This window comes from Pongo abelii, chromosome 10 (genome assembly GCF_028885655.2).
Source record: "Pongo abelii isolate AG06213 chromosome 10, NHGRI_mPonAbe1-v2.0_pri, whole genome shotgun sequence".
Classification (NCBI taxonomy): domain Eukaryota; kingdom Metazoa; phylum Chordata; class Mammalia; order Primates; family Hominidae; genus Pongo; species Pongo abelii.
The window spans coordinates 64,855,635-64,883,459 of record NC_071995.2 but is presented as its reverse complement, the minus strand read 5'-3'; the positions used below and the strand labels follow the sequence as shown (position 1 = coordinate 64,883,459).

Here is a 27,825-nt window from a genome sequence, read left to right as displayed (position 1 = left end):
TTGCCCTGAGCCATCACAGGCCCTTGATTTTTACTATCTAAGCTGTATTTCCTCTGCCCATCCATTAGGAAGAAGATTGCTGTCTGGTTTGAACTGGAATTTCTCACTATGTCCCACTGGAGGTATGTCATAGTCTGCTCTTCTCACTCTTCTGTCCCAGGAAACATGGTGGAATTCTCTTAAGAGGCTTTGAATTCCTTTTCCTCCTTATAGGGGAAGAATTTGCCTCAGTCGTATTTTCTAACGGCGTCTCCTCATCTCTCAGCTCTTTCTCAAGGTACTTTCCCATGTGAGAGAAGGAAGGAAATCTCCATGTCAAAGCATTTTTCTTCCTACTGATTTAATTTTATGGTTTTTATCCTTGTTGTCTTTAAGGAGCATGGCTACCTCAGTGCTCTGTGGAGGGAAACACCAAACAGAGGCTCAGTCCTCCCAGTGTTTAGCCCCTGTGATGAGGAGGATGCAGCTACTCCTCTTCTACTTTTGATTCTTTGGTCATCATTCTAAAATCACCACATCAGCCCACATCCTTCTGGTGCAACCTTCAGAAGGGAGAGAAATCCTTTCTTGTTACTTCCTGACTGCAGCCAGGCCATCCACTGTCCCATCCTTCTGAAAGTATGTGCTTTGTGGCCACTCAGATATGAACATTTTCCCAGGGGTAGCTGCTCTGCTAGGTTCTTGATACGCAAAACTTGAGCCCTTGAGAGGTTCTGGACCATTGAGTCCCAACTGCAACCTACTTAATATTTCATAGTAAGGCTATGCAAGGCCTTGTATGAATTTTAATCATTCTTGATATTATCTCCAAAATGGTTGGGACTTTTGCTAGTGCTTTTCTAAATATGGACTAAATCTTCATGGTGGAAAAAAATATAAAAGCTTTACCTTGCTTTGAGATCTTTTCACTTTTACTTCATTAAAACAAATTCCTTATTGAAGTATACATGACTTCTAGTTACTTTATAACAATTATAAAATTGCTGTTTAAATGAACTATGTAATTTTAGAATAACATTAAAATATAGCAACACTTTACTACTTTCCCCATTTCCTTTTCAAATCCGTATGTTCTCTGTGATGTTAAGTCTCGGAGGAAGACCTTATAAAGTCATTGAGCATCCACTGGTGATCCTGCAAGATAAAAGATCCACAGCCTGTGTTTCAGTTCTGGCACGGATGAAGTTCTTTCTAGACACAGCACACCTGTTACCCTGTCACATTCTCTGCCCTCTTGCTAAAATTTTTCTTTAGGCAGATAATTTCTTTTTCAGATCTAAAGATGGTTAACCCATCAATATGTATTATAAACTCATTTGTACTCCAGTTATAATTATTTACATTTATTAAAATTTTATCTATTCTTCTTTCCCCTAATTTTATATTCCCTGATGCTAACTATTTGATACTGAGCAGAGAATAGTATTTAGTTGCAGGTGTAGTACTTCCGAATGTTGTGTCATCTTTCTCCGACACCCAGACTAACAAGTAAGTTCTTTAACAGCATTACTCAGCATTATCCAGTTTTGACTTGTGTTCACCTCTGTTCATGTTAACAGCATCAGTGTTTTCACAGGCAATTTTTTTAACCTAAATTATAGTTAAAATCGGTTTTACCTAAAAGTTTTAATTTGAGTTGGGTTTGCATTCAATAAGATTAAGCTTAGATTTCTAATCATCATAAGGTAAAATATGTTTGTGGATCAAGCATTGCCTTTGGAGCAAAATTGACCTGGATCGAAAATTTACTTCGCCACCAAATGGCAATGTTCATGAGCATTTTAAATTCTCTGAGCTGGCCGGGTGTGGTGGCTCACAAGTGTAATCGCAACATTTTGGGAGGCTGAGGTGGGAACATTGCTTGAGCCCAGGAGTTCAAGACCAGACTGAGTAACATAGTGAGACCCTGTCTCTACTAAAAATGTAAATATTAGCCAGGCATGGTGGCACATACCTGTAGTCCCAGCTATTGGGTGGCTGCTGGGAGGACAGTTTGAGAGCCTGGGAGGTCAAGGCTACATTGAGCCGTGATTACACCACCGCATTCCATCCTGGTTGACAAAGTGAGACCCTGTGAGATTAAAAAAAAAAAAAGAAACAGTAGCTGAGCCTCCGTTTACCTCTCTATGAAATTTAATCTAAAGGCCATATATGTAAAATAGTACAATGCATGGCATATATTAGGCACTCAATAAGTGGCAGTTATTATTACTATTAGAAATGTAGCTCCAAATTCAAATTCAATGATGGGAAATATAGCAGGTTAGTACAGTGTAACACATGATGACATTTGTGTTACACATTTAAGCCTTAAAATTATGCAGATAGAATAAACTATGAGCTTAAGAAAATTGATATTAACTTTGATCAAAATTTGGAAGTCAATTAGCTGTTTATCCTGATCAAGGAATGAATTTTACCTTACGCCACTGATTATTTGGCATATTTACTTTGACTTTTATAAACAAATCTTAAAATATTCAACATATATAACCTTAATAATGTGCAATGTTGGATTATAGTTCTCCAAAAGTCTTTGAAATTATTATTATTTTGTTGTTTTTGAGACAGAGTTTCACTCTTGTTGCCCAGGCTGGAGTGCAATGGCGTGATCTTGGCTCATGGCAACCTCTGCCTCCCAGGTTCAAGTGATTCTCCTGCCTTAGCCTCCCGAGTAGCTGGTATTATAGGCCCCCACCACCACACCTGGCTAATTTTTTGTATTTTTAGTACAGATGGGGTTTCACTATGTTGGCCAGGCTGGTCTCAAACTCCTGACCTCAGGTGAGCCACCTGCCTCGGCCTCCCAAGGTGTTGGGATTACAGGCGTGAGCTGCCGCACCTGGCCTGAAATTATTTTTAAAAAGGAATGTGTGTACCACATCCGTGCACAGACAAACAACTAGACTTACAATAGAGAAAGGTGGCAGATAGGAAAAATAAATTTGAGACTGGACTCTGGCACTGACTTTATTTCTATGGACAAATCATGTAACTTCTTAGAGCTTCAGTTTTTTGTAGTTCAACTCTGTCTTCTAGCATTGCTTCTTTATTAATGTCCCATTATGATTATAAAAGGCCAAAATGTTTATTTAAATGTAGTCTTCAAATATTTTTAGGGCACTCTTACTCAGATTTGAATTTATTTATTTTTATTTATTTATTCAATGATATTTGATTTATTTAAATGTGGCTTTTCACATTTGATGATAGCAACTATGTTCAGTAGAAAAACATAAAGTCACAATATTTTAGCTCCTATTAGCAAAAATAGGAATTTGAAATTCTCTAGATCTGTGGTTCCTAACCCTGACTACACATTCCTGTAACCTAAACAGGCTTTGAAAATGTCAGTTCTGGCAGGGCAAGGTGACTCATGCCTGTAATTCCAGCACTTTTGGAGGCCGAGGCAGGCAGATCATCTGAGGTCAGGAGTTTGAGACCAGCCTGGCCAACATGGCAAACACCGTCTCTACTAAAAATAATATGAAAATTAGCTGTGCGTGGTGGCACGTGCCTGTAGTCCCAGCTACTCGGGAGCCTGAAGCACAAGAATTGCTTGAACCCAGGAGGCGTAGGTTACAGTGAGCTGAGATCGTGCCACTGTACTCCAGCCTGGGCAACAGAGAGAGACTCTATCTTAATAAAAGTCAGTTCTTGGCTAGGCCCTGTGGCTCATGCCTGTAATCCTAGCACTTTGGGAGGCTGAGGTAAGATGATTGCTTGAGTCTAAGAGTTTGAGACCAGCTGGGGCAGCATATTGAGACCCCATCTCTACAAAAAAAATGAAAAAATATTAGCTGGGTGTGATGGTGTGCGCCTGTGTTTCCAGCTACTCAGGAGGCTGAGGTGGGAGGATCACTTGAGCCCCAGATCGAGGTTGCAGTAAGCGGTGATTGCACTACTGCACTCCAGCCTGGGCAACAGAGAAAGACCCTGTCTCAAAAAAAAAAAAAAAGTCATTTCTTAGGTTTGTGCCCCTGACCAGTTGAATCAGAATCACTGGGGGTAGAACTTGATTTCTGTGTTTGTTAAAAGCTTTTTGAAACCTAGATGATTTTGATGCACACCAAGGACAGACAGCTGCTGATCTGGGCCTATTGTTATCTAAATTTAATTTATATTTAACTACAGTAGCATTTTTTTCTCTTTTGGTGGAGGGTGCATCTAGGAATAAATATCTTCTCTGGCTAAGGAAAAGCACTTTTAATATGGGAGCCACCTCTCTGTTTCTTTTTGCCTATTGAACTTCAAAGTTTTTAAAGAAAAGTATAAGCTTATAATCATTTCTTAGAGGTTAGTTTCTTAAGAGATTTTGTATTTTAGAATAGAAATACATGAGACATACTCTAAACACTGTCAAAGCATGTATAGAATGTTCAAATTACTTAAAAGGTCAAATAAATATCTGTTGTAAATATTCTTGACCTCTAGAAAAGAAAACACAAAAGACCTAGATGGAGATATCTATAGTTTATGATTATGTCACTAGAAATGATAACAGTACTAACTAACATTAATAGGCTGCTTATATGCCAGGCAGTATTTTAGGTGCCTTAAGGCAGACACTCATTCAATCCTCATAACAACCTGTAAAGTGGGTACATTATTAATCCCATTTTACCCCTGAGGATGTTGAGGCACAGGGAGAAAATTTGCATTTATAAATATTTTGTAAATATTATAATTAGGCATTATGATTTGAACATTAATCCTTCTTTTTCAAACATTTCTATGCTTCAGCAGTCTTTCTTATTTCCTAGTACTGCTATATTTTGAAAAGCTAACTTTCATTAAAATATGTTTTACTCCTAAGGCAAAGCCAGAAGGCGAAGTCTTCAAACAACTTTATCTGCTACACTGACACAAATAGTAAAGCCAGAAAAACAAAGCATAAGATCAAGTGGTTCATGCACCACAGTTTTAATTGCTTTACTTTCTTGATTCCCCAACTTTCCAGATTTGAAATTCATTTATCTAAAGAGTGATACTGGGAGATGGTGAGATAGAGTAAAAAGGGCACATGGAGACATAGACCTCTAGTGTAGCTCTCACTTAGGTGTGTGATCTTGCAAAAATCCCCATGCCTGTTGAGACTTCATTTATATGCTATAAAATACGGGTAGCAATAGTAATAACAGTAATTAACAACAGTAATATCAGTATCTGCCATCACTTCTTCACGGTATTGTTGTCATGGTCAAATAAGGTATTTGTTAGAGAGTGCTTTTTGTGGTATAATGATATATAGATATTAATCTTTAAAATTAATTTTATCTTGCTCTTATTGTTACTGTTATTATCTTATTTTTGCTTAGTACTGTCACCAACTAAAAGTGGTTCCACGTGTCCAGAGTTGGTAGAGGATGGATGAATGGGTGCTGGAGATGGGAGCCCAGCTCAGGAGTCTCCTCTTATGGGTCGTTAGGAGATTTTACATTTGGGAATATAAGAGCATTTTCAACAGGGAAACCGCTCAGTTAGATTTGCTTTCGAAAAGAAAATTTTAACTGCAGAGAGAGAAGAGATGGGGCAGGTTGTAACTGGGCTTCAGGGATAAGCAGAAATTGAAATCTAGGAACATTCCAAGATACGAGATCATTGTTAATTTATCAATTATAATGCACAGTTTTTCACTTTTAAAATTAGTCATTTTATTCTGTTTCTCATGAGCATTTTTACCTTAAAAGCCTCGATTATACAGGATTTGGGGATAATCTTTTTTTGTTGGTTTGTTTTGTTTTTTGACATGGTCTCACTCTGTCGCCCAGGCTGAAGTACAGTGACATGATCTCTGCTCACTGCAACCTCCGACTCCCGGGTTCAAATGATCCTCCTGCCTCAGCCTCCCAACTAGCTGGGACTACAGGCATGCCCCACCATGCCTGGCTAATTTTTTTGTATTTTTAGTAGAGATGGGGTTTCACCATGTTGGCCAGGCTGGTCTCGAACTCCTGACCTCAAGTGATCCACCCAACTTGGTTTCCCAAAGTGCTGGGATTACAGGCATGAACCACTGCGCCCATAAATTTTTCATAGCTTGGATATACTGTATAATGTATTGGAGGATTTTTAACTTAGAGTCACATATGATAGCTTAATTTTTGTATAACTGAATTCCATGTAGCTCTTGAATCTCCATTTCCCCATTTCCTTGTAATTTGCCCATTCAAGGTAACAAGGTCAGTTCCAGGCTGACTCACTCTTCTTTCACAGAAAGATAGAGGCTTTTAGAGTTCTTCTTCCTCCTGGGTGGCAAGGCGGCTTGGTGATTATGCAGCCTTGAGGCTTTGGAGGAGAGACATTGGCAGGCTCACCAGCTGTATCTGGTTCTTCTTGATGTTGCTGAGCTATTTCATCCCACCTGGTCTTCAGACACGAGCCCCTGCCCTCACCGCGTCTGCTACTTAAGTGTCCGTGATCTATGATCTGATCTTAGCGTAGGCCTGTCTCTGCTGACTTCACCATCACGTTGGCTTTTTCCTGGTGCTGTTTTTTCTCTGAGAGTCAGGTACGCCCTCCATCTACTCCTGGCTTTGTTCTACTCACAGCCTTTGCTACAGATTTTTTTTTTGTCTCAGACCATCCTGAGAGAATAGCACATTGGCTGGCAGCCCTCAGCTCCTTTCTAAGCCTCTCTGAAGGGGCCATGGGACGTTCCAGCTCCCCTCCCTGCTCTGCAGGTGCCAAGGGGAACTGGTGTGAAGCGCACTGGGGGCAGCTTGTCCTCTCTGTTGAGACTCGCCCGCTGGCATTTCTTCTCTGTGGCAGCCTTCTTTCATGGGTGTGAGGCATCATTGAGAGTTTCGGTTGAACAGGAATCATGAGTCTCCTCAGCTTATGGGTGCTGAGTCTCTCTGGAAAGTTTCTGCCTCCCCTTCTGGGGTTTTGATCTCAGCAAGATCCACCAGGCTAATTGGAGAAATGGATAGTCAATTCTTCAGGCTCATTTTGCTATTTAAATAATATCTTTGGAGTTCAGCAGAAAACCTCTAAGTGCCCAGCTCTTACAAGGGAAAATCAAGGTTTTCATGGTCCTTATAGAAACAGTTCTACTTTGAAGTCCAAGGTGGGCAAAAGCTTCTTTTTTCTTTCCTGGCCCTGTCCTCTCCTTTAAGAAATGGTTGCCTCAGCTTCAAAGAGTGGAGAATTTTGAGACAAAATTGCCAGGAATTATATATATTTTAGATGACATTTCAAAATATTATTCTACACCTGTATAAGTCATATTTTTTTTGTTCTTTTCTGTTTTATATATTGTTTCTTTCTGCTTTGCCTTTCTGCCCAAGAAATTGTTTGTGGCTAATCATTGGGTACGTCTTGTATCCAAGACTAAACTTTATGTGAAACTTGCAACTTCTCTTTTTATAATCCATTTACATTTTTTTCTGTTAAAGCTTTCATTCCTTGTAACTTCTACATTTCATTATCGTTCATTTCCAATTGGTGTCAGTTCTGCTGAATAGTAATATCTTAAGCTGCATCCCCCATTCAAGGAAGTTTCTTTCCTTGACATCCTGTTCGTGCGTATTACAATTCTCTTTCCTTTAAGATAAATGTATCATTTATCCTAAGAAGATTCTAGAGAGTAATAGTCTCGTTTTCTAGCCATAGCCTTCTGTACCAATTACAGGTCCTCAATGATACGCTTTACGTAATTATTAGAGGCTGGAGAGAGACAATTACTCAAATAGCTCTCTATTCCCTTATGGCTGGCAAGAGTTCTAACACAGCAGCGGGAAGTGCGGATCTCAGTTCCCTGTTGCTAGCAAAAGCACTAAGTGGTCTCACTGAAATTATTAACAAAATACATAGGTTAAGCATGCAGCCTTGTGCTCTGCATTTCCCCATTTCTGTGCTCTCAAAACTGCTATTGTAATGTTAAACAAAAGGCACTCACATATGGCTTGAGTAAAAACCTGATCAATTTGTTGCCGGAATGCCTTGGAGAGCTAACATTTAGTAAGTGTAATTTTTCTGCTCACACTTGCATGTGCACTGGCATGATCACCCTCTCTAATTCAGTGATAGGAATAGTAGCTAATATTTTTGAACAATGTGCCAGGCATTATGCTAATGACTTTGCATGCATTATCTCATTTGATCTTTATAATGCTGTGAAGTAGATGCCCATTTTGCAGATGTAAAAACAAATTTATAGAAGTTGAACAACTTGACCAAGGTCCCACAGCTGGAAAGCAACAGAACTGAAACCTGATCTGCCCTCTTCTCCACTATGTAGTATGGTGTCCAAACGGGGATGTCTTTGTGAAATGGGACACTGTTGCTATTTACATCGGGATGACAGTTATAAATCAGGGCTTTACTATGCAAACCAGGACGTATGTTCACCCTAACTATAAACCCTCTCAATGGAGAGCTTTTGATCATTGAGACACTAAAGGAGGAACCTGGGGGTCCTTTTTAGGTCCTTTCCCCAGGTTTGGAAAGTCCTTAGTCTCTAATCAGATTCAATTTTTACTCAAAAGCGGCAGCCTTCCATGAATGTGTCTACTGATGTAATACAATGTAAACACCGTCAGGGCTGTACCCCAGTCCCTCTCTGTTTATATTATGGAGTTTTCATTTGTTTGTTCAATGTAGATTTATTGAGCACCATGAGTTGGGTATTTTGATGGGTACTTTGAAAATGAAGATGAAAAAACATGACCCATGCCCTCAAATAATTTATAATCTAGTGTGAAGACTAAGGCCAAAAATTAGGGAATGGGCAGTACTAAAGGGAAAGGGGTGCACAGTTGCAAAGGGATCACAACTGGAGAAGTGTGAAAGGGGAAGATGAGGGAGCCCCAAAGGAGAGTGGCGTTATGGGTTTTCATGTGGGAAGAGACCAGAGAGACATTAACTGGTAGTTGCAGTTGTCCTATGATGAGGGCTGTTGCTGTGAGGATGGAGTGGAGAGAATAGAAATGAACAAAGCAGAGTGGGCAGTAGACTCATAACTTGGTGATGGATGTAATGTGAGGGGTGGGAGGGAAAGACCTTTCCTCCCAGTTTCGTTTCTTACTTTGCTTGTGTGGTTTTTCTTCCCCAATTCTGGAGCCAGAACCCACTAAAAGTGTCTCTTTGGTTATGAACCTTGCAAAGAACGGCAGAGTAGACCAAGTATTTAAAGCAGCCTTGGCTGCCTTGTCTGTGAAGAGGAGATAATAATCCTTCTGGCCCACAGGGCTATTGTGAAGCTAAAAGGAGACCATGGGGAAGGCGCTTTTGGAACTGAAAAGCAAAATGTGAAATAAGCAGAATGCTATTATTGTGATTAATATTAATACTTATAATATTTGGTTTGGACTTGAAATAAAACGATGATGATGTCAGTGGTGGTAGTACTCGCAGATAATACTTTATTTGTATGACTGCGTATCCCTTAATATGTTCCTAACACAGCTTCTGATGTACTGATTCATTTAATTCTCACAATAGTCTCATTTTACAGATAAGGGAACTGAGGCACAGAGAAGTTTTAAGCAATTACTCAAGATCACAGCTATTTAATTGGCTAAAATTGGCTTCGGTTCAGCTCGGCTGGCTCCTCTTACCTCTTTTTTCTCCTATTCCACACTTGTCAGATCTCAAGTACAAAACAGATATTAGTTTGCATCCAGTTTTTCTCTGGTGATCTTGGAGTCTTCTGTCTGTGTACACTGTTCTGTCTACCAGCTTTCTAGGCAAAGTCCCCTTTTAAAATTATCCCTAGCATTGCATTGGCTCAGATCCTGTAACATCGTGTTGATGGAAGAGTGGTCTTTTTTTGTGTGTGTGTGATGGCACACTGTGTGTTTACATGGGGCACGGGCAATAGGGCTCAAGGGTTTAGTCTCTGTTGAATGTTTAATGACAGAGGAACTAAGTGGTTGCCTATTCATGTGATAGAAGCCCTAAGAAGAGAAAGATGGAGGTGGGAGGGAAGAGAAAGAAGCAAGTACACAGTAGAGAGGAACATACAGAACAGGGAATAGGAAAAAGTGAAATAATAGGAACTAGAAATAGGAATTAGATGCCACCTGTCTGAATGAAAGAAAATTTTCAGGTACTTGGTTTGTGCCAGGCATTCTGTTAAACCCTTTCATATTAATTATCTCAGTTATTTTGACAACTACTCCATTCCTTGTGGAAGAAAATGCAGTCTGGCCATTTTGTTACAGCTGAGTTCTTTTTCTTTTTATGTGTCTTTTTATTCCCGACAGCCCACAGCCACATATTGTGATTTCAGGTTTTTCTTCTTGCCTAGTCCAAGGGTCTTGGGTAGATAACTTAGATAACTTTGCTGGGAATTTTCAAGCTGCTCAGCCTTCCACAGCCTTGAGCTTGACCCTTTCCCCCTCCTTTGTAATAATGTCTGTGGGTTTCATTTCTGCAATCCTTGGATTGTTTTAATAAGACCTTCAAAGGCTGTAAAAGCTCAATGGTGCATGTGATGGATGAAGCTGGAGAGGTAATAAAAAAAAAAAGTTACCCATTCCTACCAGGTCTCAGGAAAGAAAGAATGTGAATAATGGGTTAAGTAGAGCTCTTAAGTTATAAAAGTCATAATTATATATGCATGTAATTTTTAGCACAGAGATTTATTAATTTGCATTCAGATCATTAGAGCCAATTAGCAGCATCAGCTTCTCCAGCTATGCTTTAAGCCTTTTACCCTTTACTTCCCTTGTGAACCTCACATCGCGTCTTTAAAGACTGAGGCTTAAAACCGACCTCTGGTATTAGCATCCAGAAAAAAAGGAAGCTCTACACTGCCACGCTCCAATACCATACACAAAACCTTTTTCTCTTTTTTCTCTCTTTTTCTGTAGCGTTTCTGTCCACTGGGCCTTTTTCGTTAAAGGAACTCTGTTTACCATTCATTACCATTTGGAGCAATATGTGCAGAAATTAATAAATGAAAGGAAAAAAGTGAAAACTCCCTTTAGTCCTCCTTTTATTACTTACCTGAGACACCTGGTATTTGAAAGAAAGGGGGAAAAAAAAAACAGAAGAGTAACAGAAATTCTACCTGAAGACCTGACTTCAAGTATTGAGCTGCTGACTGGTGAGAACTAGAGATATTTTCCTCATTCACCTCACCACTTACTTGGAAATTGTGTTTCTAGGGAACACAGATTAAATGAACCTTAGGAAACATTAACAAAAGTATGTTTGATTTTTAAGGGTCTGCCTATATAAATGTACAGGTCGGTTAATCAGTTCAGCAGTCTTTGAGGATTCATTTGACTAATCTTTGGTTAATATTAATTGCTTATACATATCATGTCATGTTCCCACTATTTATTTTCCATGGCTGGTGTTTTCCTCCTGTGCCTTTGCTCTATTCCAATTATATTATAAAATCCAATTATAAGTTGGAAACAATGTAGTCTGTGTTTCTTAGTACTAGCCATTGAATCCTTATAAATAATTTTAGAATAAATAAAGAGTCCATCACTCTGTCTTCATCCTCTGGTTATGCCTGCAATCTCTCTGCTCCCATACCCACATGTTGAGGATGGACAGGGATCTCCCAATCATGATATTGACCAATGTGAGTGTTGACCGATGAACTCAACATCAAGGCGTTTTACCTCTACTACATCCTGCATTTAGCATGGTGTATTTCTTTTGAATCCATTGTTAATTTCCTGTCACTTTAATTAACATGGCTATATCTGACATTATCCTAAAATTTTCACCCATCCCCCCAACTCCCTTTTTTTTTTTAGCAGATCTTACCACCCACAATCCTAGTGAGGTTCTTGGGCTCCATCTGCTCCTTCCTTTGTGCACTCAGTTCTCTTAAACACATCAGTCCTTTGCTCCTTCCCTTCTTTGCATGGCTGGTCATTCTACATCTGGCTGTCATGGGCTGACCTCTGCTGAACCTCAAGCTATCTGGTCTTGTACAAATTACCTACTCTCTGTGCCTCATCATCAGCTACCCTCATTTCTTTCTCACCCCTGCACAATATTAATCACTTGCATTTCTCCCAGTAGGCCTTAGCGTGAACACTGCCTACTGTGTTTAGACACTTCAACCTCTGCTTAATTGGGTTCACTCTTTCTTACACTGCAGTTGACTCTGGCATCTGGACCTTAGACATGCTGGCCATAGGCTCCCATACCCTCCTTGCGTACCTTTATTATAGTGCTAGTTATACTGTATTTCAATTGCCTATAAGCTCTGCCTTATCTACTCTTATACTGTTGTACCTACAGCAGTGACTGGCACATACGGTTTAAGAAATTTAAAAAATATGCACTGCAAGTTGAGCCATGAAAAAATGAGGAGTGAATGAATGAATCTTATAACTAGTTGCCATTCAATTCATTCTGCCTTGACAGTGCCTCTTAACTCTGTTACTATCTTTGTCTTCCCTCCTTTGCTGTTCAGCTTCCTCCAGCTGAAGCTTTTGTTTATTTTTGGAGAGGCGATTCTGAGTGCAGTTTGGAGAGTGGCTTCACATATGGTCTTTGGAGTCTTGCTGCCTTGGTTTGTAGCCTGTGTGGCTTGGTTTGCTCACTATGTGGCCTTGTCCAAATTACATAGTCTCTGTGCCTTATTTATTTATTTAACCTATAAATGAATGATAGAAATAATACCCCCTTCCACAGGGTTGTTGTGTGGATTCATTGAGGGAGTTCCTGTGTAGCACTAAGCACCTAGTATGTAGTAAATTATAATTATATATAAAGTATTTGAACTGTTGCCTCCACTTTTTTTATTTTTCCTTTTTGCAAGCTACTTCAGACTTGCAAATAAAAATAGAGATTAACACAGCAAACACCTATGAGTGTAGCCCCAGTTTAAGAACAAAAATAACAAGATAGCAAAAGCCACCTGAGGACACTTTCCTATATTACCTTTTTCACTTTCCTTCCCTCCTTTCATTGTATTTATCATTCATATACATATTGTATACATTTCTGTGTAGCTGGGAATCATAAACATTATGTAGTATGCAATGCGTTATGCTGCTTCATCTCCCTGCCCCTAGCTACCAATCCCTCAATGCCCCCCTTAAATCAGTGTCCATATTGTCTCTGTTTCTGTAAGTCGTTCACCATCTGTTCCTGAATCCCTGTTACATAGATTCTCACCTCCTACAAGCTGTTGTTCCAACGTTACCTTCTCAGTAAGGCCTTCTCTGGACATTCTAAAATTGCATCACCTCTATTCCTCTTCCCTTCTTCATTTTTCTCCGCGATACTTCTTCCTCTATAACATATTATATATTCTTCCTTGTTTATCTTATTCTGTAGTTTACCAGCTAACAATGTAAGCTCCATGAGGTCAGGGATTTTTATCTGCATTGTTTTCTGCTATTTCCCTGCTGCCTAAAACGGAGTCTGATAAATAGTAGGTGCTTTGTAGCATTGGTTTAATGAATGTTGAATATGTAGAATATGTCCCACCTCCTCAGTGTGGCTTTCACATTGACCTTTATTTTCTCCCCTACCTGTCCCCTGCCTCTGCAGTCTCCCTTCTCCACCCTAACATCATCACTCCAATCTGCCCTCCATTTTCTCCTCTCCCAGGCTTTGGTTCCAGTTATTTCTTCTTCCTGGAGTACCTCCCCTCTCACACTCATTTCTGCTTATAAAAGCTCTTCTTTTTCTTCAAGCTTAGCTCAAATCCTACCTCTTCCAAAAAGCCTTCTCGGTTCCCCTAGTTGAAATAAGTCTTCTTCCCTCTTCCAGGTTCCTTTAGCACTTACTATCTCTCTTATAATTTGTTTCATAGTCATTCTTATTTCAGGTTTCATAGTCATTCTTATTTCAGGTTTATTTGTGTGTGTATGTCCTGCAGGAACATGGAGTGTAGAAATCTGACTTCCATCCCACTCCGTAGCACCCAGCCCAGTCCTCAGCCCATCTATTCAGTGGGTGCTCAGTCTGTCTTTGTTTAATCGGTTGAATTTGAATGTGAGAAGGGACTTCAGAACAGCCATTCATATCCCTTTGTAAAGAGTTCTGAACCCTTGCTTAATCATTGTTGACTGACTCCTCTACATGGCAAAGCAGAGGAAACCTTATGTCTTTCTTGAGTTAAAATTACCATACCTTGTTATAATTCTCCATTTCTGTAATGTTGGCCTACAGTACAGAATGATCAAATTATTTTAATTCCACATCACTTCTTTCATTTTCCATCCATTGTTTCTGTTGTGACTACTTTCACTCATTTTTTAATTTTATTTTTAACTTACAATGAATTTATAAGCATAGTCCCATTCCATTTTCTAATCTGACTTTCTGCCAGATATGTTTTATGTGTGGGTTAAGAGGAAAGAATGAATATGTGGGGTATATGTGGAATGCTATTTTCTACCTCACAGACTTGGAAAGACATTTCCCATTATAAAAAATGTGCAAATTAGAGAATTTCCAGAAATATAAGTGTGTGTTCTGTGAGCAATAATGCTAAGTAAGAGGTAATCTGTAATTAACTTTTGATTTTTGGCTGCAATCACTTTTGTGGAGAAAGATCACTGATTATGGCTGTGTTTAATAAGGTGAAATAGAATCTTAAAATTGTATGAGATGTTAGATATTACCTATTCCAGAATTTCTTTATTGTATGAGAACAATTACACTCTTTTCTGACAAAAATTTAATAACACTGCCTTTTAGTGACTTAAAATGCATTTTACCAACAATATCAACATACATGGATTTTCAAAAATCAATAGTTTAACACCCTGACTGAAATACAAAAGATATATAAAAATATACATATGTCAGTATCAATATATAAATGCTTAAAGCATGACTTCTTTGGAAGACCTAATGAAATAGTTAGATGTGTGCACATGTGTATAGAATTATCATGAATGGGGCAGCCTCAAATGCTGTCAGTTACAGGTGTGTTGTATTGGCAGCTCAGATACTGTAATTGACCTTATATTAATGCTATGATTTTCCCAGATGGTAACCCATCATTGATAAAGTTCCAAATGAAGCAAGCTCACTCATACACACACAGTTACACAGATATGCATATTAAGGCTGCATTCCTGGAAAATCAATATATATTAAAATAGCACAAAACAAAAAAATACTTGGGGTTTACATGTACAAAAGCTGTTAATATGTAGGCTCAGATAATTTTAGAAAGAGTTTATCTAATACGTGAATGAATGGTGGAACATCTGGTAAATGTTCATGCAGAACATGAAAAAGTTTTTCCTTTGACGGAATTGTCCCACTCATTTCCACCTCTGTGACTGAACTTTGCGTACTAAATGCCCACAATAGTGGTCCACAATCATTGTGATCCTGCCTCCCCATAAATGGACACATTGCTCCCTGGTGGTTGCTGCCCCAGTTGTGCATCTCTATCCTAGTCCTACCACCTCCTTAAGGAATTTGAGAACCAGAAAAGTTTGTTACCTGAAACCAGTCACTCAACTAGTTAAGATTCATGCAGCTCATGAGCTGCATGACAGCTTTGCTATGTCTGTAGCTGCTATATTCATCAGATCTATTGTCAAAAAAATCTAGACGGATGATAATTATGAGGAAATGTGGAATAAGACTGCCTGGGGTTTTAACCTATCATTTACTAGGTTTAGGCCAGTAATATGTGCTAGTTAACCTTTCTTAGCCTCAGTTTTTCCACTAAGAGTAGTAGTACCTAACTCATAGGGTTGTCTTGATGATTAAATTAGAAAATGAGTATGAAGTGCTTGGAATAGAATAAGCATTTGTTAAAGGAGAGCTATGAAGATGATTATAACAATAATCATGACAACCATGAATGACAGTAAAGAGTTATACTTGAGATAAAATTCAAGTTCTTTATTTTAAATTTTATTTCTAACTTAACTATAAATTTTTTTTCTTCAAGCCGCCAAATTTTGTAGTTTTCATTCCAGTTTGATCCTCATTATCGCTCTTGCAGATTTTTTTGTTTTAAGTGCTCATACTTTTCCTGTTGTCTAATAGTAAAATTTAAATTGCCTAACAGTTGAAATCTTTTCTTCACTCTGAAGATTTGCATATGTGGCTTTAAATGAAGTTATACCAATAAAATCCTTTTTACATTGGTAGAGGATAAATAACTAAATTTAATTGTACCACTATTTTTGAATAAGATATTTCCCTTACTTTTGCAGAGGCTGTATTCCCAGAATTTAGCTGCTTTAATGATTTCTTTAGTAGCACACAAATTCTATATTAATCTCTCAGCAGTTTTCTGAGTTAAGTGCATTTTTATGCTTGGCAGGATTAGGGTAGTCTAGGAAAACTGGTTTTCTTTTCTTATTACTATTTCTGTTTAATTTGTAACCAGTTAAAGCACCACAATATGTTGGATGATTGATCTTAGTAAAACTGCAAAGTTAAGGGATAATCGGCAGATTTTGGTTAAGCAATGAAGTCTTCTACCACCTTTCAACAGCCTTGAAGACAACTTCATTATTAAAATGTACATATAAGCAAAATTCTGGATATGCATGGAATTTAATTACTGGCTGAGTGGCAGTGATACCAGGCTTTATTTTTATGGTGAATGTTTGTGAAGCAGCCTGTGGAATGATGGAGACCTAGCAACCACAAAGGAACTTGCATGAAGATGGGATTTTGCAGCTATATAACCTCATCCAGGTCATTTCCTGTTCACTTAACAGGGAACATCAGTGCAGACATCCAATTGTTCAATACAATCAAGAATCATTACTGGAAACCTAGCTCAAATTTAGGTATTTTGATGGTGAAAGGGACTTCTTTCTGATGATGGCAGTGCAGGATGTGAACCAATTATTTCCTAAAGAAACTGAGGTCCCATTTTGTAACAATGTGTTTATTACCAACTTTATTTTTAGGATAAGACTGTTAAAGTTCATGAGATAATGAATGAACAAGACAAGGTGACCTAACAATGATATATTATCACTCTTTATTTAATAATTGCATCATTTTACAAATGCTTATTAAATGCCTACATTGTATGAGGCACTATGCTAGGTGAAGAAAATATAAGACATGGTTCCTATCTTTATGCGTCTTACTACCAATTCTGATGGGTTTGACTTTTATAGCACACATACAGAGTATGTATACATGAAATGTAATATATCTTAGAATGTACAAAAGCTGCTAATGTGTAAGCTCAGATAATTTTAGAAAGAGTATAACACCTGAATGAATGGTGGAACATTTGATACATCATGCAGAACATGGAACAGTTTTTCCTACTGGGGAACAGTAATCCCTAGTGTTGGAGGTGGGGCCTGGTGGGAGGTGATTGGATCGTGGGGGAAAAATTCTCATGAATGGTTTAGCACCATCTCAGTGCTAATCTCGTGATAGTGAGTGAGTGAATTATCACAAGATCTGGTTGTTTAAAAGTGTGTAGCACCTGTTGCCTCTCTCTCTCTTCCTTCTGCTCCGGCCATGTGAAGTGCTAGCTCCCCCTTCGCCTTCTTCCATGATTGTAAGTTTCCTGAGGCCTCCCCAGAAGCAGAAGCTGCTATGCTTTCTGTACATCCTGCATAACCATAAGCCAGTTAAACCTCTTTTCTTTATAAATTACTGTCTCAGTTATTTCTTTATAGCAATGCAAGAATGGACTAATACAACATATCATGAAACATAAGTCTTCAGAAGTTAAAAAAAAATCTAAAACCTGCCAGATATAAAAGAATCAGCACTGTGGTACATGAACTATATATTAATGGAAGCGATGCATAATCATAAGATTGTCGTCAACAGACACTTGTTGTGCAACAATTATGTAAATGTACCGGGGCAGAATTGATGGATAAGTCCAAAGCCCTGGCCTGAGAAACAAATACACATTCCATTTTAAAAGATGCTGGATATATTTTCTTCTGGAAAGGATTGGTACTTTGACTAATAGCTCTCAGGTCTTACTTTTGCAATCACACAGTAATAGCACTTAAATTTGCCAAAAGAATAACTGATGAACCTGTATCTTAAAACAGCACGTATCTCCACCAGATCACATGGTGATGAAGACAGATGTCCTTCAAGAATCTTAAGAGACCCTTTGTAGCAGAACTTGTTTTTGCCAGAAGGGAGTTAGGAAAGATTTCAGTATATCTTTTGGCAGTGATGATAAGATGTAGAGAAACGTAATTGAATTTTACAAGGGAAAACTCAGCTGCAACGATCTGCTCAGTGGGAAAGATCAAAATTATGCCATTATCAACACCATCTTTCATCTGTAAAACTATAGGAAATACATGAACATGATAAAAATCCTTTTATCAAAAGGATTTTATGTTTATGACAGTGCTTTGAAAGCGAAGGCAAGATTTTTCAAGAGATCTCTGTTTTGCAGAGGAGTCATAGCACCAGGGACTTGTGGTAAGCTGGAAGAAAATGCAAACAATATAATAACTTTGACTATAACTAAAAGATTTTAGTATTCAGAATATAAATAGTCACCAGGTTTTTCTAGATGAGTATTCCATAGTCAAATTATATACTGATGGGTGAAAAATAGAATGCAAATTGAGAATGTCTGCATACCCTTTCGAGATCTGTAGGAGATGTAGAGTATTATGATAGTATCAAGACTTAAAGTACGCCGGCTGTTCGAACTTCTGCAACTCCTAGACATCTTTAGGATGAACATTTGAATTCTAAATCAATTTTACCAGCATCACTATGGCAGACTTTATTTTCCAAAGATGAATGGAACAGTATCTCTCACCTCACATGCTCTTCGACAGTGTGACTTTGCCACTTCCCCATCAGGAGGTAAAGTCTAATTCCTTTCCTTTTGAGTCCCCTCCTCTTGTGACTGCCTTGACAAATAGAAGTGTGCTGGAATTATCGCTGCATGGCTTCCTAGGTGGGTCATAAATGGTAGTGTGTCTTCCCCCTTCTTTATTGGGATACTTGCCCTAGGGCTTGAGCTACCAAGTAACAAATCTGATTGCCTTGAGGCCACCATATTGTAAGGAAGCCAAGACAGAAGGAGAGGCCACCTGTAGGTACTCTATTGAGTAGGCCAAGTCTTTGAGTCTTATCAGCCCAGGCAACAGACATGATTTAGTGAAAAGGATTGCCAGATAATTCCAACTCAGCCATAAGTCACTCTTCAATTCTTCCCTGATGAAGTCTCAGATTTTGGAACAGGAAGAACACGTGTCCTCTGTGTCCTGTCCAATTTCCTGACCCACTGTGTCTGTGAGCGTAATAATATCATTGTTATTAAGTTTTGGGATAGTTTATTTCACAGCATAGTAAACTGGACAAATTGATAAGGTAAACTTGACATTATAATGACAGAGCATTATTGTCAGCTCCAAAGGCCTCAACAAAGCCTTTCCTTTTCTGTAAAAGCAGTATTTATTGAAAAATTTAGAGAATAAATTTGCACATTTAGAGTAGGCACCATTATAGCAACTGCCACTTTGAAGCACCAGATGTTTTATATATATTTTACTGTTACTGGTTGGTGCCTGGTACCCCCTTTTGTAGTAGATACAAATCCCTGGCTTCCTGGAATATATCCAGATTTTTAGCTGGAAGAAACACAAACCTTGCCTTATCAGCCAGGAAGAGATTTTATTATAGGATAAATAAATAAATTCTGTAGCTCACAGAATTGTCAGGGAGGATTGGAATTTAAATATATAGGAACAGTTGAGTGTAAACTTATAGGAACAATCCTAGAACCATGCATTACAACTGGTCTGATGAGGAAAACTGCAACCTGTGCTGTTGCCTGATGAACATAAAGGAAATCCCTGTACTGACTGTCCCTGATTGTTGGATGCCTCTGCTGCCACCAATGCCAGCAAAATATTTAGGACTCCCCCTAAAGCTTGTCTTCTTAGATTTCTTGCTTCCAAACCAAAGATTCAGGAGCAACTGACTAACTGGCAAAACCTCGTGCAGGTGCCTGTATCCTAGCTGGAAGGGAATCTTGGAACTTGAGTTTTCTAGATTCTGCTGTTATGAAGCCAGATCAAGAAGGCTGCAAATTTCCCAAATATAGCAAGGGTGTGAAAAGGTGCTGGGTACCTTGAAAACTTGAGAGTTATATATGAGCTGGGATATATTAAAAGAAGACAAACAGAAGTCTGGCTGGCCACAACAATGAAGATGGTGCCCAAAAGCAAAACTAGAGTCAGCTGATAGAGTACTCGGGTCTGCCTCCAGGCTGAGATGTTAAACTCTGTACCAGTTTATATAGGTCAAGAAAAACCACTTGCCCCAGCACAACCTTACTCAATCTTATTTTAGTTTCAAGTCTCTCTCAACAAAATCCCTACCTGGCATAATATGGAGATTGGGGAAAATATTATCAGAAGAGATGAAATAAATCAGCTTAACTCTGCAGTCTTTACCCTTTAGGCTGAGCATGGAGTAGGCATCCACTGCCCATCAGTTCCTGTCTCTTGGCCTAGTATGATCTTGAACTGAGAATGATGAAGATGAAGAAGATGATGATACCAACATTTATTGAGTTTTTGTTATATGCCAGGTATTTCATTAAGCACTTCATAGGTATTATTTTATAATCTTACACATCCCTATAAGGTAGGTAATATTATCCTGTTTTACAGATGAGGAAACTGAGGCACAAACTGCCCGTAAAACTAATAAGTTGCAGTACTGGAATATGGATCTAGGTAGTCTGATACTAAATCTTCTTTCTTATGCATTGATAGAGATTTTAGTAGGTTTCTTGGTATTTGTGCTGTTCTATGTCTGAGTGAATGCTAGAAATATATAACTGGGAAAAAATAGTGTTCTAAAACAATTATCACGTATTTTCATCAGGTGATTATGTTTGAAAAGGTAGAAACAGGCAAGAAAATAGCAGCATTGCCTAATCCTTCAACAGTCTGCACTCCAGACCCTAATTCCTAAGCAAAAGCCAGAAGACCCCTCTTCCCAACCTACACCAATTCTAATAGCAGGGTTCCAACCTCTAACTTTGTTTAATCCTCACATCAGTGCTGAGAGATTCATTATTAACACTTTCATTTACTCATGAAAAAAATAAGTCTCAGAAGGGTCATATACTATGGTCAAGGTCACACAGGCTATAAATGGTAAAAATTAGGCTTTGAGTGCAAATCTCACATTCTCAACTACTGCGAGAGCTATAATGTTAGTTTCCAGTGCAATGCAGTAGTTCAGCACAGTGAGATAAGGCCATAAAGCAACGTGGCAGGGAGACCAAATTGGCATGTAGCCTTTGAAATGGAGTGGCCCTTTAGTGAAGTAGTAACATACAAAGGCCATGACTGTAAATCCTAGCATTGACGAACAGTTTACATCCTGTTGTTCATGTACCAGTCTTTCCAGTATGATAGTACTTGTTACCAATAATCCTATCAGAAGCATGAACCCAGTCTCTACCTCCTTTTCATCTTCATGTCCATGCTCAAATTTGGTGAAGTTCACACAAGAAATAATTTCTGTATTTAGATTAGGTGCATTCAGAATGAATAGAAATAACACTTCAAAACTAGAACTAAAGAATACAACTGACTTCAGTCTAACAGTTTAAGCTTTTATACTACATCAAACTATATTGATATTCTCTCTCTTTGCACCAAGGGATGTTCTGTGGAGAAACAGCATTGCTCTCTAAGAGATTACATTACAAAACTGGGGAGTATGTCAACACATAACATTACCAAACATTTCTTAAACCTTTTTTTTTCAACCCTGATTTACATCTTGGGATAAAATTAAGTTCACAAATATTCATTCTGTTTAGTAATAACTTTATCATTTTTCTCTTAAAAATGCCTCCCTTCAGCTATACCCATAGACCTGGAATTTGGCAAGTATATGCATATTTGCACCAACTGTCTCATGGTATGTTTATTTCTGTCATATGCTTATGATTCCTTCTCCAGCTGCAGAGTCTGCTGATCATTTTAAAACGATGGTTCTCAAACCAGGAGATTTTGTCACCCAGAGGACATTTGACAATGTCTGGAGATATTTTTGGTTGTCACAATGGGGAAGGTGTTACTGGCATCTAATGGGTAGAGGTCAGGGATGATGCTGAATGTTCTGCAACACACCAGACAGCCCCAAACATCCAAGAATTATCTGGCCCATAATGCCAGACCATGGAGCTTGAGAACCCTGCCTTTAGATGTGTCTCTCTGCATCTTGTCTTACTCTGTGTGTTGTCATCAGCCACAGTTAAAGAACCTGGATTTAGTGCAAAGGGAAAATTATACATTTTGTTTTTCCAAATGCTGCCTCATGATACTTGGAATTTTTGTCTTGTATCTTTACAAGATACCTGAGCTTAAGTGCCTTCATCACTGCCCCAAATTGCTGCTTATGGCACACAGTCCATCATCCTATATGGTGCTTTTGTATTTTAATCATTGGTTTGTACTCGTCTTCAATGACACATATCTGTCACTTTTCATTTCACTCAACTTTTTGCCATTTTCTTTGCCATTTATGCTCATCACCTTGACACTTACCCACAGTCTGGAATACTTTATGGCTTCCTCAGCCAGATTATTTACATGTTAAACATGTTAATTAAGGTCAGCTGCAACAGAGACCTGTTAACTCCTTTTCATTTAGAAGAATTATACTTTTATCTTTGATTCTTGTTTATAGTTTTGAACTGATTTTCTTCCCTTGACAAAACATTTCACCAATCACCATGCAATTCACTTGGAAAGGTATGTCACAAGTTCCTCTTGGCCATAAACTGATTTTAGCCTCTTGAATTCTAGTAGATGCGTGAAGCAGTATTTCCCCCAACAGAAGCCACAGTTGCCTTTCTACCCAGCAGTGGTGCTTACTTATGTGGTCAGGAGTTGATTCAATTCAAGAAATATTGAGTACCTATTAAGTACAGGTCAGTATGCCAGGCTGTCAGGGAATACTAGATGAATAGAAATAGCCCTTGCTAAGCATCTTAAAACCTAGTTAGGGGGATAAGATATGTACATACATAACTGCAATCCACTGTAGAAAGATGTACGAGAGATGCAGAGTTTCTATGGTGTGTCTAGAGCACTGTACTTGTAGAGTCTACTTGCCAGCCATGCATGAAAGTTCAGGTTACTGACCTAGACCTCTGCAGCCATATTCTGTATTAGAATTATTCTAAACATCCTCCAGACTCCTTGCGAAACATAACTTTGTAAATGACAACTTGTACATTTTGTCCTCATATTTCACTATTTTATCCTAAAGTTCTTTGAGACTCTCAAGTGTATTCCAACCACTCCTGGGGATTTATTGATGTCCAATATGTGAATTAGACCCAGAACATCATGGATTCTTCACATTAATTTGCCTTCTCTGCTTATTTTAGCTTTCAGGTTTCCTTAATAATGGCCACAGTAAGGACTCAAATACAAATTTTAATCTTTGTATTCTTTAGTTTTACCATTTTGAGGGGCAGATGATTGCCTTCTCTTCCCTCCACCCCAACTATATTTTGTAGATTTTTCTATTCTTGGAGTGGCATGGTAGAAAAATTAGAAGCTTTGGAGTAAAAAATCTCTGGATATGAATCCCTGCTGTCATTTTGTGTCTCTGTGAGTAACATTCTTAAGTTCATGGGGCTACAATTTCCTCATCTGTCCAGACAGGATAATAACATCTACATTTTGTAGTTTTGAGAGGATTCGTTGAGATGATGCATAAAATGCCTGCCAAAAAGATGCCTCATTGAGTCTTTCCGCTACCTGTTTATCTTCCTGACTTAGATAATATTTCTAAGGGGACTGTCTTTCTTCTCCTCTATCTCAGTGGTGGCTTCTGTTGCTTCACTGTTTGCCAGTACAAATTTCCCCTGTCACTCTCTGTTTTATCTGGTCAACAGCATACATTTCCCCCTTGGTCTTCTGATAAGGTATGTTTAATGTAAAATTTTAACTAGTGGTTCTGTATTTTACCAGCTTCTTTTGCTTAAATTTGAGTGAACCACATGCTGAATTTTTAAGCAGCTTTCCTTCTATAGCCCATAAGTGAGATTAAGTATGTGATACCTATTGTTATTCCATCTTTTACCATCGTTGCTTCCCAATTGCTATTCCCATATTTACATCAGAATAAAGTGTCATATTTTTCCCTTCATATAGAACTGAAAATTTAGTGTTGTTTAATACCAAACAAATACTCTTCTGCACGTCTTTCTATAGAAGATTTTTGTTCCCTGCTCAACAGTCTGTATTTGGCTGCAAGGACATTCACTGAGTACCTGTCGTACATGACTCGCTCATAACCCTACAGAAAGTTGTGAAGTATCTTTATCAGTAATAAAGTTCTTTCAACTGACATGTAGTTTTCTGGTGCATTTATTTTTAATTAAAAGCACCTTAGAAAAATGGGTGTTTTTTAAATGCCATTTTCCAAACAGATAACATTATCAATCATAATTATTTTCAAAGAATGGGATTTAATAATTTTGTTTTTATTATATATTAGATGTTGACAAGATAATTATATCACATGTAAGGTATAAAGAATAAAATAGCACTGTGTATCTACCAACCAGTTAAGAAACAAACATAACAAGTATATTTGAAATCTTTCGTAGGACCCTCGCCTACACTTTGCCTGTCCTAACCCTGCCTAATGACAACTCCTAGATGCTTAAATTATAGATTTTTAAATTTAAAGTGAAAATGATGCTAATTTTTAAAGTTTCACGCTTTTCTGGTATTAGGTCATTTCAGTCAAGAGTCACCAGTTTCTGTCCAGGAACATTAAATTTTGGTCATGGGCTTTTAATAAAATATGAGATTGGGCACTATGGCTCACACCTGTAATCCCAACACTTTGGGAAGCTGAGGCGGGCAGATCACCTGAGGTCAGGAGTTCGAGACCAGCCTGGCCAACATGGTGAAACACCATCTCTACTAAAAATACAAAAATTAGCCAGGTGTGGTAGCTTGCGCCTGCAATCTCAGCTACTCGAGAAGCTGAAGCAGGAGAATCACTTGAACCTGGGAGGTGGAGGTTGCAGGGAGCCGAGATTGTGCCACTGCACTCCAGCCTGGGTGACAGAGTGAGAGTCTGTCTCGATATAAAAAATAAATAAAATATACAATATGAAATAACTGCCCTATTCTTTCTTTTAAAAAATTGACAGATAAAATTGTGTATACTTACCGTGTACGACATGATATTTTGAAGTATATATACATTGTGGGATGACTAAATCTAGCTAATATGTGCATTACGTCACATTATTGTTTTTGTGGTGAGAACACTTTACATCTTTCTCTTTTACTCATTTTTCAAGAGTACAGTATATATATTTTTAAATTTTTGTGGCTACATAGTAGGTATGTATATATTTGTGTGGTACATGAGATGTTTTGATACAGGCATGCAATGCATAATAATCACATCATGGAAAATGGCATATCCATACCTTCAAGCATTTATCCTTTGAGTTACCAACAACCCAATTACACTCCAAGTTACTTGAAAATGTTCATTTAGGTTATTATTGACTGTAGTCACCCTGTTGTGCTATCAATTAGTAGGTCTTATTCATTCTTTCTGACTATAAGAGTAGAATATATTATTGACTATAGTCACCATGTTCTACAGTTGACCTGACAATTGACCCTGTCACCCACGCTGGAGTGCAGTGGTGCGATCATAGCTCACCGCAGTCTTGAACTTCTGGGCTCAAGTGATTCTCTTGCCTTAGCCTCCCAAGTAAGTGGGACTACAGGCATGCACCACTACACTTGGCTAATTTTTTATTTTTTATTTTTTTTAAGATAGGGTGTCACTGTGCCACCCAGGCTGGTCATGAACACCTGGCCTCAAGCAATTCTCCCATCCTGAAGTGCTGGGATTATAGGCATGAGCCACCGTGCCCAGCCTGCCCTTAAAAAGCAAATCATTTAAGAGTAGGTGGTTCTCTAATTTGTTATAGGCTTTTCTTCATATGATGATAGGTTTTTAAATCTGTGTTTCAAAGCCATCAAATTGGGGACATCAATAAAAGTCGCAGCCGTGGTTTGGGTGGTCCAGAAAGACCAGGAAAAGTAAGGCTTTGGTTGTTTGTCTTCTTGCTTTACACAGACCCCTGGGTGAAAGTTATGAGGTTAATCTCAATTTTCTTCTGTATGTTGACTGAAAGAAATGGAGAGTTACATATAGAAGGAAAAGATTAAATTTAGGAAAAGGAAAAAAGTGAGTTTGGAAAATGAGCAGAAATAGGAAAATTACAGAAGAGAGATAATCTAAAAATATAGGAAGAAAAGCATACAGATTTGTATTTGCATTTGTATGTTTTGCTTTAAAACATTAAATCGTGCGGGGAAAAGATTATTTGTTTCACTCTGAAGATTACAAGAAGATAGAGATAGAAAAAGCTGAGGGGGGAGATAATGAGAATGTGGGTGGATAGATGAATGAATGGGTGGGAGGGTGGATGGATGGATGGATGGATGGATGGATGGATGGATGGAGTAATGAACAGAATGTGTTGTTGACCTTTTAAAACAGTACATGTCAAAATTTTGGAGGTCCCTTTGCAGCTAGAAAAGAACATATTTCTATCCATGCAAAAAAAACTACCACAAAGATCTTCTAGCTCTATTTAGATAGTCTATCTTATTGTCTTCTTACTCTTAAGGAAAGCGTTTACCTCATTGTCTAAAGAAAAAAGTTATAATCTTGAGAAAAAGAATAAGATTCTGTGATTAGGAACTGTTCTTTTTTACATCAGGAATTTCATCATAGTAAATCTTGATTTAGTCCAAAGATACAAATACTTAAGAATATACAGCCAACTCTGTTTCTGCTGGTAAAAATAGAGGTAGAATCAACATCAACTTTTTCATATTGGATTTTAGAGCAATAGTCTTGCCATGCTTCCTTGAGCGAAAATACTGAAAGTCAGATTTTCAACTTGATGCTGGGCTTTCATCTTATAGTTCCCTTATCCAGATGTTTAATCATTCTCTTACTCATTTAACACAGCAGATAGTTACTTCTAATTTAAAAATTAACTATAGGTCTGGGACATATACAAACAATGCTGCTTCTTGGTCACTGACTTTTTAAGGGAACATTTAAATTTTTCAGTTCTGCAGTTCGAACTGCATCCTAACACATTTCATTAGAAGAGCGATCTGTATAGCACTAAGATGGTCAACAGTTCCAGCCAGTGGACTACGTATTTCAAGAAATATGCCAGAGATAAGAGATTTGAACTACAAAAGCCTTTGAGGCAGCAATAATTTTCTGGATTTGATTTGCAGAGTAACAGGGAGTTTGATAAAGGTCGGCATTTTCTAAAATGCTATAAGCAGGTCTTATATTTTATTTTTTAGAGACAGGGTCTCTTTCTGTCACCCAGGCTAGAGTGATCATAGCTCACTGCAACCTTGAGCTACTAAACTCAAGTGATCCTTCTGCCTCAGCCTCTCAAGTGGCTGGGACCACAGACCCGCATCACCATACCCAGCTATTTTTTTTTTTTATTTTTAATAGAAATGAGGTCTCACTGTGTTGCCCAGGCTGGTCTCGAACTTACAGGCTCAAGCAATCCTACCGCCTCAGCCTCCTGAAGTGTTGGGATTACAGGTGTGAGCCACCACACCCAGCCCTAAACAGACCTTTAAAAATTATTTTATGTGGTCAGATCATATTATTGATGACTGATCTTTGTGGACCTAGTGTAGAGCTCAATTCAAGAATATTTATGGAGTGTCAAGTTAGTAAGTATAATGATTTATAAAATAGTTTCTGATATTTGGAGTTTATAGACTGTTTGGATGGATAGGACATGTACTCAAAAATCATGGTGTAGATAGAGGACGTGAAGAGTATTTTAAAGAAGAAAAAGAGAAAAAAAAATTGAGTGTCATTACTTTTGGCAGA

General features: G+C 38.2%; 1 protein-coding gene and 1 long non-coding RNA gene across 15 annotated transcripts in view; both read left to right on the top strand.

The window, feature by feature from the left end:
• Positions 1 to 27,825, top strand: part of GRIP1 (glutamate receptor interacting protein 1) — an 852,850-nt gene that overhangs the window by 306,767 nt on the left and 518,258 nt on the right. The gene's annotated exons all lie outside the window — the stretch shown is intronic.
• The window catches only part of LOC134759513 (uncharacterized), a 28,204-nt gene extending 379 nt beyond the window's left edge, over positions 1 to 27,825 (top strand). The window contains exon 2 of the long non-coding RNA XR_010135790.1: positions 69 to 27,825. This is a non-coding gene — a long non-coding RNA (uncharacterized LOC134759513). The remainder of the gene's footprint in view (positions 1 to 68) is intronic.